Source organism: Herpailurus yagouaroundi, unplaced genomic scaffold (assembly GCF_014898765.1).
Source record: "Herpailurus yagouaroundi ecotype Mexico unplaced genomic scaffold, PumYag 77, whole genome shotgun sequence".
Lineage (NCBI taxonomy): Eukaryota > Metazoa > Chordata > Mammalia > Carnivora > Felidae > Herpailurus > Herpailurus yagouaroundi.
In genome coordinates, this window is record NW_024412388.1 from 94,079,828 (window position 1) to 94,094,980 (window position 15,153).

The following is a 15,153-nucleotide window of genomic DNA, read 5'->3' on the forward strand; positions in this document are numbered from 1 at the left end:
CCCTGCCAGGCCGCGGTTGGTTCCAGGGACCTCCGGCCCAGGGCCGTCCTTCCGTTTTAAATCTTGCGTGGTTGCTAGGGGCGCTCCGAGCCCTAGGCATGTGGGGAGATTCTTCCCTTGGAGAAGGTGTGAACCCGCCCCAAGATTGGCAATTGGGAGAACTTGTACGGAGGAGTTGATAGGCTCCTTGTACAATAATCCCCGCCGGAGTAAATTGGTCCGGTTTTTCTCCACGCCCTCCACCGGCCCCGCCTTTCGCGGGATTCCCCGCGCTTCCGGCTCTGACTCAGTCTTCCAGGCGCTGCGCGGGGAGCTCCGGGACTTGCCGTGGGCGGTGACCGGGTGCGCTGCGGTGGGAATGAGCGGGCGCCTTGGACGGGGCCGTTTGCCTCAGCCCACCCTACCGTGGTTCGTTTCAGAAAAGTTTGGTGGGCTTCAGTCAGTGGGAAAAGACTCCAAGTTTCCTCCTGGTCAAGGTAATTTTACCAGCATTTCCTTCCATTCCTTGCCCTCCCGGCTCCCCCCACCCCACACTTCCCAGTACAGGTTTTAGAGCAGGTAACGCCTTGGATCGGAGATTCGTATTGCTCTCTGCTTTTTCTGTTATTCGTGAAGAATTTAGCTGACGGTGCCGCCTTTGTGTGCTTTGTGCTTCGCTTCCCTAAAGGTAAAAGGGCAACGTCACAACTTAATAGAAAGGCTGTAAAATGAATTATTTGTTCAAGAAAGATAGCCAAGTAAGAAGTCATTTGATGGGCAGTATATGACAGAGAGAAATGCCAGGGTTCTGTTTCCAGTTAATATGATACCACTGGTCAAGTCTCCTTCAGGCCCCGTATTTCTCAAGTAAAGTTCATGTTTGGCTCTAGGTTAGATTTGTAAATGAGGCATTTCAGTTGAGGGGGAGGCGGTGTGTAGAAATATGCCTTTGGGGTATGGGCTCTGTTTTTCCTCTCATTTATTTCCTGCCTTCATAAATTCAACAAGAATATCGTTTTGTGGTCCCTAGCCAGTCAGATGTTTGACACTTATAAAACAGAAGTTCCAAGCAGCAATCCTCAGCAATCTGTTCGATTGCTGTGAAAAGAACAATATCCTCTAGGTTTCTGGTCAACTATTGTGGCCTTTCTGTTGAAAAAGTGTTGTTAAATTCACTGTGCCTACTCTTTCAAAGTTCTTTTGAAATTAATATATAGTAACTATTTATATACCTACATAGGTATTACCTATAAACCTGTATAGGTACTTGAGCATGATAATATTTCCTGAACACTCAGGGATGCAAGGTGTCCTACTGATATCAGATATGGCAGTGACTGCCCCACAAAGTCACTTGAATGTGGAATCTCCTCTGGGTAAATGTGTTTGTGCCCTATATATCATAAATGAAGGGGAGCCGGTAGCTGATGGTGGGCAATAAGGGAAATCTTGTTTTCTCCAAGAAAATGGATCGTCATGGCATTAAAAATCCAGCACCTAGTATAGTTTCTTGCCCATAGTCAATTCAATAAATGTATCATTAAATGTTGAACCAAGTGTTCCTCTGAGAAAAATGATAAAGGAGCCAAAGAAGACAAAAAAGAAATGTACTAAAGCATGAGAGAATGAGCTACATTCAGAAACTGAGTAAGGTATCTAAACATATTGGAGAGCTAGGCACATTGGTCCTGGAACAAAATGAACTGTGGCAGAATAGTCCCTGGTGGACCGCAGATACTACCCAAATAAAGAAACCAGTAAGAACTGATCCCCAAAATCAATTCTTTACATACCTGTAATTACCTAATTTGTAAATATTTCTGACTGCACATAAACTAGAAATTACTGCTTTAAAAAAAGACACCCAAAAGTATGTATAACTGTCCCCATGACTTATAAAAAGAGACATAGAAGAAAAGAGTCGGGAATTGTTTCAGAAACTAAAACCATAAAAGAGAGCACCTCGTACTTTGGTGGCAGCAAAAGCAGGGAACTGGCATCTGGACAGCTAGTGTGATGCTATGGACACTGGCTTAAAATAATTTTAAAAGCCTCATGGTATCTCTTTGAAAGAAATAAAATGAGAGTTTATCTATTTAAGAGTAAAGTAATTGAGGATAAACAAAATGTAGTATGTACATACGACAAAATATTATTTTAGCCTTAAAAAGGAATGAAACTCGGGGCACCTAGGTGGCTCAGTCAATTAAGGGTCCAACTGCTGCTCAGGTCATGATCTCGCAGCTTATGGGTTCAAGCCCTGTGTAGGGCTCTGTGCTGACAGCTCAGAGCCTGGAGCCTGTTTCAGATTCTGTGTCTCCGTCTCTCTCTCTCTCTTTCTCTCTCTCTCTCTTTCTCTACAGGATTATTGGTGATCGTCTCCCATGCTCAGTCTCAGGCTGCAGCATTTGGCAGAAATCAGTGATTTTTCAAAACGTTGGAAGGTGCCCACAACTGGCACTAGTGTTTTTTGTTACTTCAGAGCACCTGTGGAGAGTCCTTTGCTTTTCCATACAAGAGTAAGCTTAGGAATGCTTTGCTTTATTGTAGGTCAGGCTGCCTGCAGATATGGACCCTTTCCTCTGCTGCCTTATTGCCAGTTACATTAAATACAGTATATGGCAAGAGTTTATTAATCTGTACTATAGTCAACATCCATGCGAGCATATATAATGGCCTCCATGCAGAAAAAAATAGGCAATAAGAAGGAGATGATTGTGGTGGAAGTTAAGAAGGAAATCGAGAAGTATGAACGAGGTATGCGAGTGGCTGAAATTCCAAGATTTTATAAGAAGCCTATGTTTGCATCTTGTCTGCAGAGTTCCGAGGAAGAGAAAAAGGCAGAGGAAACCCTCACTTCAAATGAGATTAGAGAAATGTGTAAAATGTGGGAAACAGTGCAAAATTTTGTAGAAAAGCACCACCCAAAAAAGGCTGTAGCAGTGTGAGCAATGAATCTGTTTAATGACAATGCGATGTCACATTTCCACGAAATCCTCAAAAGGAGGCAAAAGCAAGTGTCATTGGATAAGTTCCTTGTTAAAGTTGCATGAAAAGAAAAAGATTCCATTGAGATAGCAGTGATTCCCTTAGTGACAGTGAAAGTTGTCCTACACAATAATCCTCCTCTTTCTTGTCTCCCTCACACCAGCCACGAAGGTTTTCAAAAGTAAGTGCAGGTTAGGGTACCTGGGTGGCTCAGTTGGTTAAGTGTCCAACTTTGGCTTGGGTCATGATCTCGTGGTTCGTGGGTTTGAGCCCCACATTGGGCTCTATGCTGACAGTTCAGAACCTAGAACTTACTTCAGATTCTGTCTCCCTCTCTGCCCCTCCCCTAAAATAAATAACCATTAAAAAATTTTTTTAAGTGCATTAATTTGTTTTTCTTTATACTGTATATTTTCTTTATTATTTTGTATTTTATTACAGTATTGTAATCATTTTTATATGAATATTTTTAGGTTGTAGAATGAATTATATGAGTTTCCATTATTTCTTATGGGGAAATTTCGCTTCGATATACAAGTGCTTTGGATTACAAGCATGTTTCTGGAACGAATTACACTCACAAACCGAGGTTTTACTGTACTTCTATAAGGCACCTAAAATAGTCAAATTCATAGAGACAGAAAGTAGACTAGTGGTTACCTGGGGCAGGGGAAGAAGGGGCTGGGGAATTATTGTTTAACAGCCACAGAATTTCAGTGTGGGATGATGATAAATTTCTGGAGATGGATGGTGGTAATGGTTGCACAACAGAGTGAACATTGTTAATGCCACTGAACTATACACTTAATGATGATAAATTTTATGTATATTTTTACCACAGTAAAAATAAATATTTTCTTTAAAAGGAAAGTAGTTGAAATGTGAGTTCTTTGAGGACCAGTATTACATCTTATTCAGCCTAGTACCTCGCATATAGTAGATGCTCTAGAATATTTGTTGAGTAAATAGACAATTATTGACTGGTTGCTGTAAACACACTAGTTATATAGAGATTAATGTATGTGTCACTTAGAGAATTAGAGTAAGTAGAAAATTCAGTATTTCAAATTGCCACTCTTAAAATATAATTTAACACTAATATTTCTTTTTCTTTTATTTCCTTTGTGGAGCTTTTGTTTGGTTGGTTGATTGGTTGGTTTGTGTTTTTTAATTGTTTTTTTTTACATTTATTTATTTTTGAGAGACAGAGAGATAGAGCATGAGAGGAGGAGGGGCAGAGAGAGGGAGACACAGAATCCGAAGGAGGCTCCAGGCTCTGAGCTGTAAGCACAGAGCCCAACACTGGGCGCGAACTCACGAAAAATGAGATCATGACCTGAGCCGAAATCGGACGCTCAATCGACTGAGCCACCCAGGCGCCCCTATTGGTTGGTTTGTGTTTTTAAATAAAACTGATGAAAGTTTGTTGGTCACAATCTTTTTAGGTGAAATACTGAGAGATGAAAAGGACTGTTTCTTCCTGGAGAAATGCAGATCATTTAGATATTAATGAAAGTTCTGCATTCACCTGCTGAATGAGAGCTTTCACATATTTTGGTACTTTTTGCATATTTTTGCAAAGAAAGAAATATGACCCCCTAATTAAAAGCTGCTGTAATCATTTTAAGAGATGAAACACAGAGATCTTAACTATATTACAATAAAGTATCTACAGATTAGAAGCCTTGTCATTCCACTAGAAGTAAAGGAAGTAATTTCGTAAAGCTACTAGCCTAACAAATATTGAAAATACTCAGATTTGTTAGTAAATGTCCTGTATGATTACTTTGTGTCAGGCATTCCTGGGTGAATGGCAGAAGGTATACTTACATGGAGAATTTCATAAGTGATTTCAAATCAATCTATAATCTAGGTCCCTTTCTCTTCTTAAATATCCTGTTCCCCAAATCCATCTATCCACTTTTATCTCTAGCAGCTACGATTTGCTATTTACATAAAGAGACAGTTTGGATTTGGCTGCTTCACCTTATGATTTATTTTTACTCCAGTCATTTTGTAAGAATATCTTAAAATAAGCAAAGATTTTGAGCCAAGGATATTGACAGATTTAATTAGCTTTGATTATTGCAAGTCCCCCAAGAAATAATAATTGGCCAGTCCTGGCCAATGACTAAGCACGGCAGGAGCTTTATTGAGCAGTGAAACGCAACTGACTGAGCAATGCAGCTCCATTGTAGAAATATTTGGGACTCCTCTAACAGGTAGCTTTGGCTTGAGGATCATCCATCAGCCTACCTGAAACCCTCAGAACTGCTGCAGTCTGAGATAATGCCTACTCATCCTTTCTTTTCCCTCTCCTTCATAACTCAGAATGTGACTGTATTTGGATGTAGGTCCTTTATAAAGGCAATTAAGATGTTAGGGTGAACCCTAATCCAATCTGACTAGTGTCCTTGTAAGGAGGAATTTGAACATACAGAAAGACGCTGAGGGCATGTGTGCAGAGGAAGGGCATGTGAGGATACAGCAAGAAGGTGGCCATCTACAATCCAAGGGAGATGCCTCAGAAGAAACCAATCCTGCTGATATCTTGATCTTGGACTTCTACACTCCACAACTATGAGAAATACATTTCTGTTGTTTATGCTATCCAGTCTGCGGTACTGTATTTTGTAATGGCGGCCCTAGCTATGCCAAATACCACCTTGGCAGCTGCTCAGAGGGTCCAAACTAACACAAGTGGTACCAAGAGAGGTCCAAAAACAAAAAACAGAAACAAAAGAAAGCTAGAAAATAAAATGAAGTTTCAGGACTGGCTCACTCGCTCAGTATCTGGTGGGCAAAGACAATATTATCGTGAGTAGTGTACGGACATGGATAGTTCCCAGCACAAGGTGGTGACCAGGTGCTAAAGATTTCATCAGTGGTGGCCTGGGAAAACATCCCAGTGGAGGAGAAGGAAAAGAATATAATTTCAGGCATTTGAAATGTATGGGGGTCGGGGAGGGCAATGCCTACAAGGACAATGGAGTTGGCCGGTTACTGCTAAGTTGTATAGACACTCAGGCGGGATAACGAAAAAGCAAAGGTCCCCCTTGATTAATAGCCAAGTATGAGAGACAAGAGGACCTCTTTAGTAACTTACAAAAAGGCTTTTATCTCTATAGTGGAAGACCTGACACAGTTATGCCACAAACTTGGGACATGATAGAGGCACAGAGGCCCAAAGACATTTAAATATGTAGCCAAAGCTGGTCAGGGCCCTGGCTGAAAATGCCTGAATGCCTGAAACAAGGGATGGGACATCTGGATGCACAACTGTAAGGATCTTAGCTCTATAGGCCCTCATGAACTTTGAAAGCTTGCAGAGATAGTCTACCTCTTCGTAGTAAGAACTAGTACTTCCTCCATGCTCAAAGACACTGCAGAGCCACTCCTTCTCTACTGGCTACTATGCTAATAAATGGAATCAAATCCTAGCATAACCAAGCTGAAAACATGCCTGACCTAATAAAGGAGGAAAGAGATCCTATACAAAGGAGCTGTAAAAATTAGCATATACAAACAAGTCAGAGGAGTTTTGAGGTTACTTGATCATGGGGGCTGGAATATTAGACTAGATGATCAAGAATTCATTGACAGCACTTTCTTCTCGGGATTTAACACTGCATGGACTCTTACGGAGGATGTAACAAACTCATGGGAGGGATGGGCGGGGGAATCTCTTAAAAACCTAGAGAAAGTGATGGCCAATGCTGAGCAAAGTAGAAATGTCTCTCTCAGTTGCCCGGGCACATGGTAGAAGAATGAATTAAAAGACTGGGGGAAGTGGGCATGCTGGAATGGATATGTGTGAAGCCAGAAGACCCATCAGAGGATTCTGTTTCACAGGAGGGCCCAGAAGATACACCATTCACCAAGGCCATCAGAAATCCTCTGGTAAGGGACACCACCACCAAGAAGTTCTCTGCGTTCCTGAGCTAACAACAGCAGTCACAGAGTTAGGACCCATTAATGATTATGGGGAAAAATATCCCCCTTCCCCAAGTAATAGAGGCCAGATAGTGGCACTTAGTCACTAGAAGCCAGGAGGCCACAATTAAAAAGACCAACAACATTTGACAAGTGGCAGCCAAGAGGGCTTGGCTCACAGGGAGTTGTGGAGATGGATGTAGGGCTTGGTATCTCTAGGGGCAAAATAGGTGGGAATCCTATTAACATCTACTACCCAAAAAAGGCCAAAACGGAGGAGCAGGAGACTGAGGGTGGTTTCATCCAGAAAGTCATCGTCCCTTGTTCAGTATCCCGATCTGAGCCACTTTTCAGATCTGAAACTTGTTGACTTAAGAGGCGGCAGATCCTGCTGCACTGCAGCAAATGTAAGTGTTGTGATTCCCCAGTCCTTTGCTAAAGATACCTATGGCCATTTACTTCAGTGATTGTACACAGTGGGAAAGAGGAATAACCAGAAATTTAAGAACTATTGGACTCAGTCAACTCAGACATCAATATCCTGAGACCCAAAGCATTGTCATAGCCTCTTGTTAGAGTGGAGGCAAATGGGGACTGGGTAATAATTGGAGTTCTGACTAAAGTCTAGTTAGGGTAGGTCCATTGTGTCTGTGAACCCACCCAGTGGTCATTTCTTCAGTTCTTGAGTATGTAATTGGAGTTGATACACTTAGCAGCTGCAGTTATACCAACATTTAAATGCTTGACCTGTGTGAAGAGCTATCATAGTGAAGAAGGCCAAGTGGAAACACCTGAAAATGACCTTCCAGACCTGGCTAACATAGTAAATTAAAAAATAAACAAATGAAAATATCACATACCAGGGGGCATGGTGGAAATTAGTGCCACCATTAAAGACCTAAGAAATGTGGGGAGGATGGTCCCTATCATATCTCCATTTAATTAGCCAGTCAGGCCCCTGCAGAAACTAGCTGGGTCCTGGAGAATGACTCTAGACCACCATAGCAAGTCACAGCCCCAATAGCACCTGCTGTGCTTTATATAGTCTTATTGCTAGTGCAGATTAATAAGGCATCAGGACATGACGTGTGGCCAGTGGTTTGTTGAACAAATTATTTTCCATTTTGATTAGGAAAGATCATTTGGGACAGATAACCATTTACAGTTTTGCCTCAAGGATAGATTAACTCTGCCCTCTGTCGTAATAAGGTCCAAAGAAATCTGAACCTCCTAAACATCTTATAGAGTAGCACACCGACCCATTGCATCAATGATATGCCGGTCAGACTGTACAAGTGGAGTGGCTAGTATGCTGGAGGCATTGGTAAGACTAATGCTCCAGAGAATAGAAGAAAAATGCTATAAAGATTCAAGGACTTGCCACTTCAGTGAGGTTTTCAGAGTGTACCATTATATCTTTCCAAAGTGAAAGTCTTGCATCCCTTACCACAAAGAAGAATGCACAGGGCTTGATATGTCTCTTTAGGTTCTGGAGCAACATATACCACACTTAGGAATACTGCTCCAGCCCATTTACCAGGTGACCTTGAAGATTTACAGCTTTGGGGCCCAGAGCAGGTGAAAGGCTCTTCAGAAGTCCAGGCTACAGTACAGACATCTTTGTCACTTTGGCCATATATTCCAGTAAAAGCTTGTATTGGAGGTATCAGACTAGGAAAAGAAGCAGTTTGGAGCTCGTGATGGTTAATTTTATGTCAACTTGGCTGGGCTATGGGGTACTCCGGTATTTGGCCAAACATTATTCTGCGTGTGTCTGTGGGTGTGTTTCCAGATGAAGTTAACATTGGATTGGTAGAATGAGTAAAGCAGATTGCCATCCCTAATGTAAGTGGGCCTCATTCAATCAATTGAAGACCTGAATAGAACTAAAAGATTGAGTAGAAGGGAACTCCTGCTTGATTGCATAGCTAGGATGTTGGCCTTTTCCAGCCTTTAGGCTTGTACTGAAACATCAGCTCTTCTTGGATCTCGAACCCGCCAACTTTCAGACTGGAAATCACGCCATTGGCTTTCCTTGTTCTCAGGCCGTTGGCTTCAGACTGGGAACTACACATCAGCTCTCCTGGGTCTCCAGCTTGATGACTGCAGATCTTGGGACTTCTTGGCCTCCATACTCATGTGAGTCAATTCTTTATAATAAATCTATAGCTATAGCTATGCAATCTATATCTATACTTACACCTACATCTATATAACTATAATGTTTCTGTTTCTCTGGAGATCCCTGGCTAATACAGATCTTGACACCAGCCGTGGAATATAGCTGTAACAAATAACTAAAAATGCGGAAGCTGCTTTGGAACTGGATAATGAGTGGAGTTGGAAAAGTTTTAAAGTGCATGCTACAAATATGGACATTAAGGACAATTCTGGTGAGACGTCAGATGGAAATGAGGAGGACGTTAATGGAAATTGTGGGAAAAGTGACCCTTGTTACAAAGTGGTGAATAACTTGGCTGAACTGTGTTCTGTTTCGTGCAAGGTAGAATTTGTGAGTGATGAAACTGGATATTTAGCTGAGGAGATTTCTAAGCCAAGTATTGAGGAGGGGCTTGGTTCCTCCTGATTGCTTATAGTAAAATGTGAAAGGAGAGAGATGAAGAAGGAATTGTTAAGCAAAAAGGAACCAGAACTTGATGATTTAGAGATTTCTCAGCCTATCCATATTGAAAAACATGAGAAAGCATGTTCTAAAGAAAATACCAATGGTACAACTTGATTATCACTTGATAAAGAGTTTATGGGATTATATGAGCAGAAATGCAGCCAATTTGAACTGAAGGGGATGAAGATGGGACCAAACAAAGGAAGGCTGTTGGGCTTATTGAATTTGACAAGACAGAATGATAGAGCTATTCAGCTGCACACATGCACTATTCTGCAAGAAGAGGGGAAAATGATGCCGACAGTGATGAAGAGATCATCAGGGCCACTACACTACCTCAGTTTCAACAGCCTTTGGTGGGGGACTACCCAACAGGACCTTGGGGGTGATGCTGCCACCTACTGGACATGGAGGGCAGAGCATTGAACCAAGGAGGATTATTTTAAAGCCTTAAAATCTGATGGACTTTGCCTTGCTAAATTTTGAGCTTGCTTGGGACCATCACCCCTTTCTTCTCCCTTTTGTAATGAGAATGTCTATCCTATTACTATCCCACTATTGTATTTTGAAAGTATATAACTTGTCTGATTTCACAGATTCACAGCTGGAGAGGAATTTTGCCTCAGGATGAATCATACCTCCAGTCTCACTCTATCTGATTTAGATGATATTCAAATGAGACTTTAGATGCTGGAATAAATTAAGAGCTTTGGAGATTTGGGGATGAAATGAATGTATTTTGTGTGCAATAATGATGTGAATTTTAGGGGGCCACAGGTGGAATGTTATAGACTGAATGTGTCCCCCTCCAAATTCATACATTGAAGCCCTAATCCCCAATATGATGACAAAGAGGCACCAGAGAGCTCTCTTTCTCTGCCCTGTAAGGATACAGTGAGAAGGTAGCTGTCTGCAAGTTAGGAAGAGAGCTTTCACCAGATCCTGATTATGCTGGCATCTTGATCTCGGACTTCTGGCCTCTAGAACTGTGAGAAAATAAATTTCTGTTGTTTAAGCCACCCAGTCTATGGTATTTTGTCATGGAAGCCCAAGCTGACTAAGAAAGAGCTTATGGTAAGCCCCAGTAAAAACATCACAGTGCAGTCCTTAGGACTCTGGAGCAAGGCCATGCCATCTGCAACTGAGAATTATACACATTTTAAGAACCAGCTACTAGTGAGAACCAGATAGATACTGAGGCTTGATGGAGACAGAACACTTAACCACAGGACATCAGGTAACCATGTGTCCAGAACTACTTATTATGGACTGAGTTCTTTTGGTTCAGATGGACCCAGCAGCATCTGTTATAAGATGGAAATGGTACATACAGGATGGAGCTCAAACACAACTGAGGCACTTGTAAGCTGCATGACCAGGTAGCCCACATCCCCATATAACCCACCACAGCTGCACCAATACCATGACCAGCTGAAGGAAGAAGGGTAAAGCCTAAGTTTGGTTTATGGATGAGTCAGCTTAGTATGTGGGTACAAACCAAAATTAGATAGTGGCTGCATTATAGTTACATTCTTCAGAGTCTTTGAAAAACAGCAAAGAAGGAAAATCTTCCCAGTTGGTAGAATTACAAAGATCATCCCTGATCGTCTGCTTTTAGTATAAGGAGAAGCAGACTGAAGTAAGAATATATATAGATTCTTGGGCAGGTGTCAATGGCCTGTCAGAAGACCTAGTAGGGCACCTGGAAGGAAAAGGACTAGAAGACCAAAGACAAGGAGATCTTGAGTAGAGTCATGTGGATAAATATACAGGAGTGGGCATGAAGTGTGAGGAGTTTTGTATCATATCTCACATCCACCAGGGAAGAGGCACTAAGCAATCAAGGAGACAAAATGACTCATCCAATTGTCATTACCAGCCTTAATCAATGGCCACCTTGGAACCTGCATGATGTGTTCTAAGCACTCTTATGGATTATGTTTTATCCCCCTTTCAAATTCTTATGTTGAAATTCTAACCCCCAATACCTTAAATTGTGACTTTATTTGGAAATAGGGCTGTTGCAGATGTAATTAGTTAAGATGACATCATACTGGAGTAGGGTGGTCCCCTAATTCAATGTGACTGGTGTTCTTATAAGCAGATAGCCATGTGAAGACAGAGATACACAGAGAGAATGCCATGGGAAGATAAAGACAGATCAGGGTGTTGTAGCAGAAGCCAAATAATGCCAAAGATTGCCAGCAAACCACAAGAAGCTAGGGGAGAAGCATGGGACAGATTTTCTTTCACAGCCCTCAAAAGGAACCAAGCCTATGGACATCTTGAGCTCACACTTCTAGCTTTCAGAACCGTAAGATAATTACGTATCTGTTGTTTAAATCACCAAATGTGTGGTACTTTGTTAAGGCAGTGCTAAGAAACTAATACAGGCACATAAATGGAGGGGCCTTTGTGGCAGGGATGGAGACTATGTACAGGCCCAAAAGCTTGGACTCCAAATTTCCAAGACTGATACAGCTACTGATGCCGTAATGTCCAATCTGTCATCACAGAGACTTATGCTGAGTCCCCAGTATGGCACCATTACTCAAGACCAACTGGATACTCGGTGACAAGTTGACTACATTGGGTCCCTTCCATCTTGAAGGAGTCAGTGGTTCATTCTCACAGAGATATATAGCTATTCTGGGTATGGGTTTTCCTTTCCACCCACAGATCCTTAGCCAAAATTACTATATTGGGGCTTATGGAATGCCTGATCGACAGATGTAGAATCCTATGTAACATAGCATCTGACCAGGGTACCTGCTTCATGGTAAAAGAGATGTGGGAGTGGACCCATGGCCATGGGATCCGCTGGACATACCATACCATCCAGAAAAAGCTGACCTCATAGAAAGCCAGAATGACATTCTAAAGGCACAGGTGAAAAGCCACTCAAGGATAACATTCTGAAAAAAATTGGGAGTTATAATTCAGGATGTGTTATACAAATAAATCAGAGGTCTTCATGACTCCCAATAGAAAAAATACATGGATCCACTAAGAAATGGATGTAGGAACACCCCCATTTACTTTTACTGCCCATGACCCACTAGAGGATGTTGTGCTTCCCATATCCACAAATCTGGGATTGATAGGGTTGGGGCTGGTGGTACTGGTCATCAAAGAGATTGCACTCCTATTAAAGGACACAGCAAGGGTCCCTTTGAACCACAAGCTATGACTTCTGCACTTTGGACTCATTATTCCTGGGACCAGTAGGCAAAAAGAGGAGTCACAATCATGACAAGGATAATTGACCCTGATCAATAGGAAAAGGTAGCACTGTTTTTGGTTTTGTTTGTTTGTTTTTAGCAGAATTCATGTGGTTCCCTTGGACATCTCCTGACACTCCCTTGCCCCACTGTAACTGAAAATATGCAGCGACCATGACCTGACAAAGTATAGTTACCAAAATCTCAGACCAGGAATAAAGCTTTGGATTATACCACCACAAAAACCATGAAGACCTGCTAAGATGATAAGTGCAAGTGAGAGGAATTTAGAGTGGATAGTGGAAAAGGGAGAGGATGAGTATCACTTGTGACCTCTAGATCAATTTATGTAGTCCATCCTACTAACCTTCTTTTTCTAAGTTTCCTTTCAGGAAGAGAGGCCCATGGGAACCATGGAAGAGCTTCTCCCCAAACCTGCATGAAGAAATAAATCTTTGGGGCAAAGGAGTTGAAATGTGGTTCTGAAAATGGGTCCCTGAATTCCCTTTGCAGAGCATAGTTAATCAATGGCCCCAACTACTGACCTTGATCCACCAATATGTTCACAACTGAGGCCATGCTTCTCACAACCTAGTCCTAGCTAATGACTGAGCATCTGGGGTAATAAATCAGGCTCATTTCTTTGAGACTTGGGATTCCACTAATGGGCCACTTTGGCTAAAGAACTACCCATAGGATTCAGAGCTCACAGGGAAATTTAGAGAAAGAAACAGCAAATTTATGCAAAGAAAGTAAAAAGAAAAAGGAAGTAAAAGGAAATAAAGATAAAGTCAGAAATCAGTGAAATAGAAAGCAGACATACAAGAGCCAACACTTATTAATCGAGAGTCAACAAAGCCAAAATTTATAATCTTCAAAAGAGCTAAAAAATTAATCAACTCCTAGCAAGATTAATCAAGGAAGAGTGCATAAAAACACATTACCAATATCAGCAATAAAAAGGGGGACATCAGTACAGGTCCTATAGACATTGAAAATATAAGAAGATGTTACAACTTTTTACCAATAAATTTGACGATATAGATGAAATGGAAAATTTTATTGAGAAACAGACTAAGACTAAAACAATAATAAATAGAAAATTCCGTATTTTATATTTTAAAGAAACTGAATTCATCATTTAAAATCTTCTACAAATGAAACTCCAGATGGCTTCACTGGTGAATTCTTTCCAACATGTATATTTCTTTTAGAGTCATAAAATGCATATTGACACTTTCTAATACTTATATATTTCACATTCTATTTGTGGATTAACTTCCCTCTGTTCCATGCACCATTTATTTAGCACTTACTATGCATTATGTTAAGAGTTGTAGATATAAAGATGAATAAAGTTTTTGGCAGAGGGAGCTTTCAGGATGATGGAAAAAGAAGACCTATAATGTAAATGCAGTGAAACAAGTGCTAATAAAGATTCACATAAAGTACTATGAGAGATGGGTATGAATCCAAGGAAGGGAGGGCTTTCCAAGCATGAGAGATAAAACAATGTGCCATGTGCTATGTGCATAAAAATAATTGGAAAATAGAGGACATTCCTTCTCCCCTATTCCTTTAAATTTTTTAAATTAATTTTTAAAGTTTATTTATTTTGAGATAGAGAGTGTGAGCAGGGGAGGGTCAGGGAGAAAGAGAAAGAGGATCCCAAGCAGGCTCTGCACTGCCAGTGCAGAGCCCAGTGCAGGGCTCAAACCCAAGAACTGTGAGATCATAACCTGAGCTGAAAAGAGTTGGATGCTTAACTGACTGAGCCACCAGGAGCCCCTTAAATTTTTTGATACCTTAGGGTTCTGTCCTTGGCTTCTGTTTTCCCTCTCTTCAAACAACTTATCCACTCCCACCTTTGTCCCTTTCATATATAAGTTAATCACTTCAAAATATGTATCTCCAGTCTCCACCTCTTTCTTGAGCTCTTGGCCTAAATATAAAAGTGTCTAGAGAACTCACCTATGCAAGGACTTTGCCTCCACACTAATTCCCCCCACCTCATGGATCACCAATCTTCTCTCCCTTCTTAAAAGCAAAAACAAAAACAAAAGCCTCTCTGCCTTGACAGCATGTCTCTCCAGCTACTACAATACCTCTCTGTTCCCTTTATATGGTGAAACTTCTCACTTTCTTTCTCTCTAGTGTATCTTAACCTTTATGATACATAAAATCTTTTATAAACGTTTTATAAACATTTTATCTTTTATAAACTCTTCTGAGACCTCTTATCAAGGTCACCAATAACCTTCATGTTGCCAAATCCAATTCTCAATTTACATGACCCAACAGCAGCTTGGCCAGGTGATCATTTCCTTTTTCTTGAAAAGTTGTCTTTACCTGGCTCCCACCCTCTACTTATTTTCTTCTCATCTCACTAGTCACTCCTTCTTAGTT

General features: G+C 41.2%; 1 long non-coding RNA gene across 4 annotated transcripts; it reads left to right on the top strand.

Moving 5' to 3' along the window:
- Positions 1–2: 2 nt before the first annotated feature.
- On the top strand, positions 3–10,545 carry LOC121027627 (uncharacterized). 4 transcript variants are annotated; one of them, XR_005788836.1, is made up of 4 exons: positions 3–217; positions 420–476; positions 5,389–9,039; positions 9,142–10,545. It is a non-coding gene; the product is annotated as an uncharacterized LOC121027627 (long non-coding RNA). The 4 variants fall into 4 exon arrangements; XR_005788834.1 differs by lacking the exon at positions 3–217 and having other exon boundaries at positions 224–476; XR_005788835.1 differs by lacking the exons at positions 3–217; positions 420–476 and having other exon boundaries at positions 4,299–7,307; positions 8,851–9,039.
- The last annotated feature ends 4,608 nt before the right edge of the window (positions 10,546–15,153 follow it).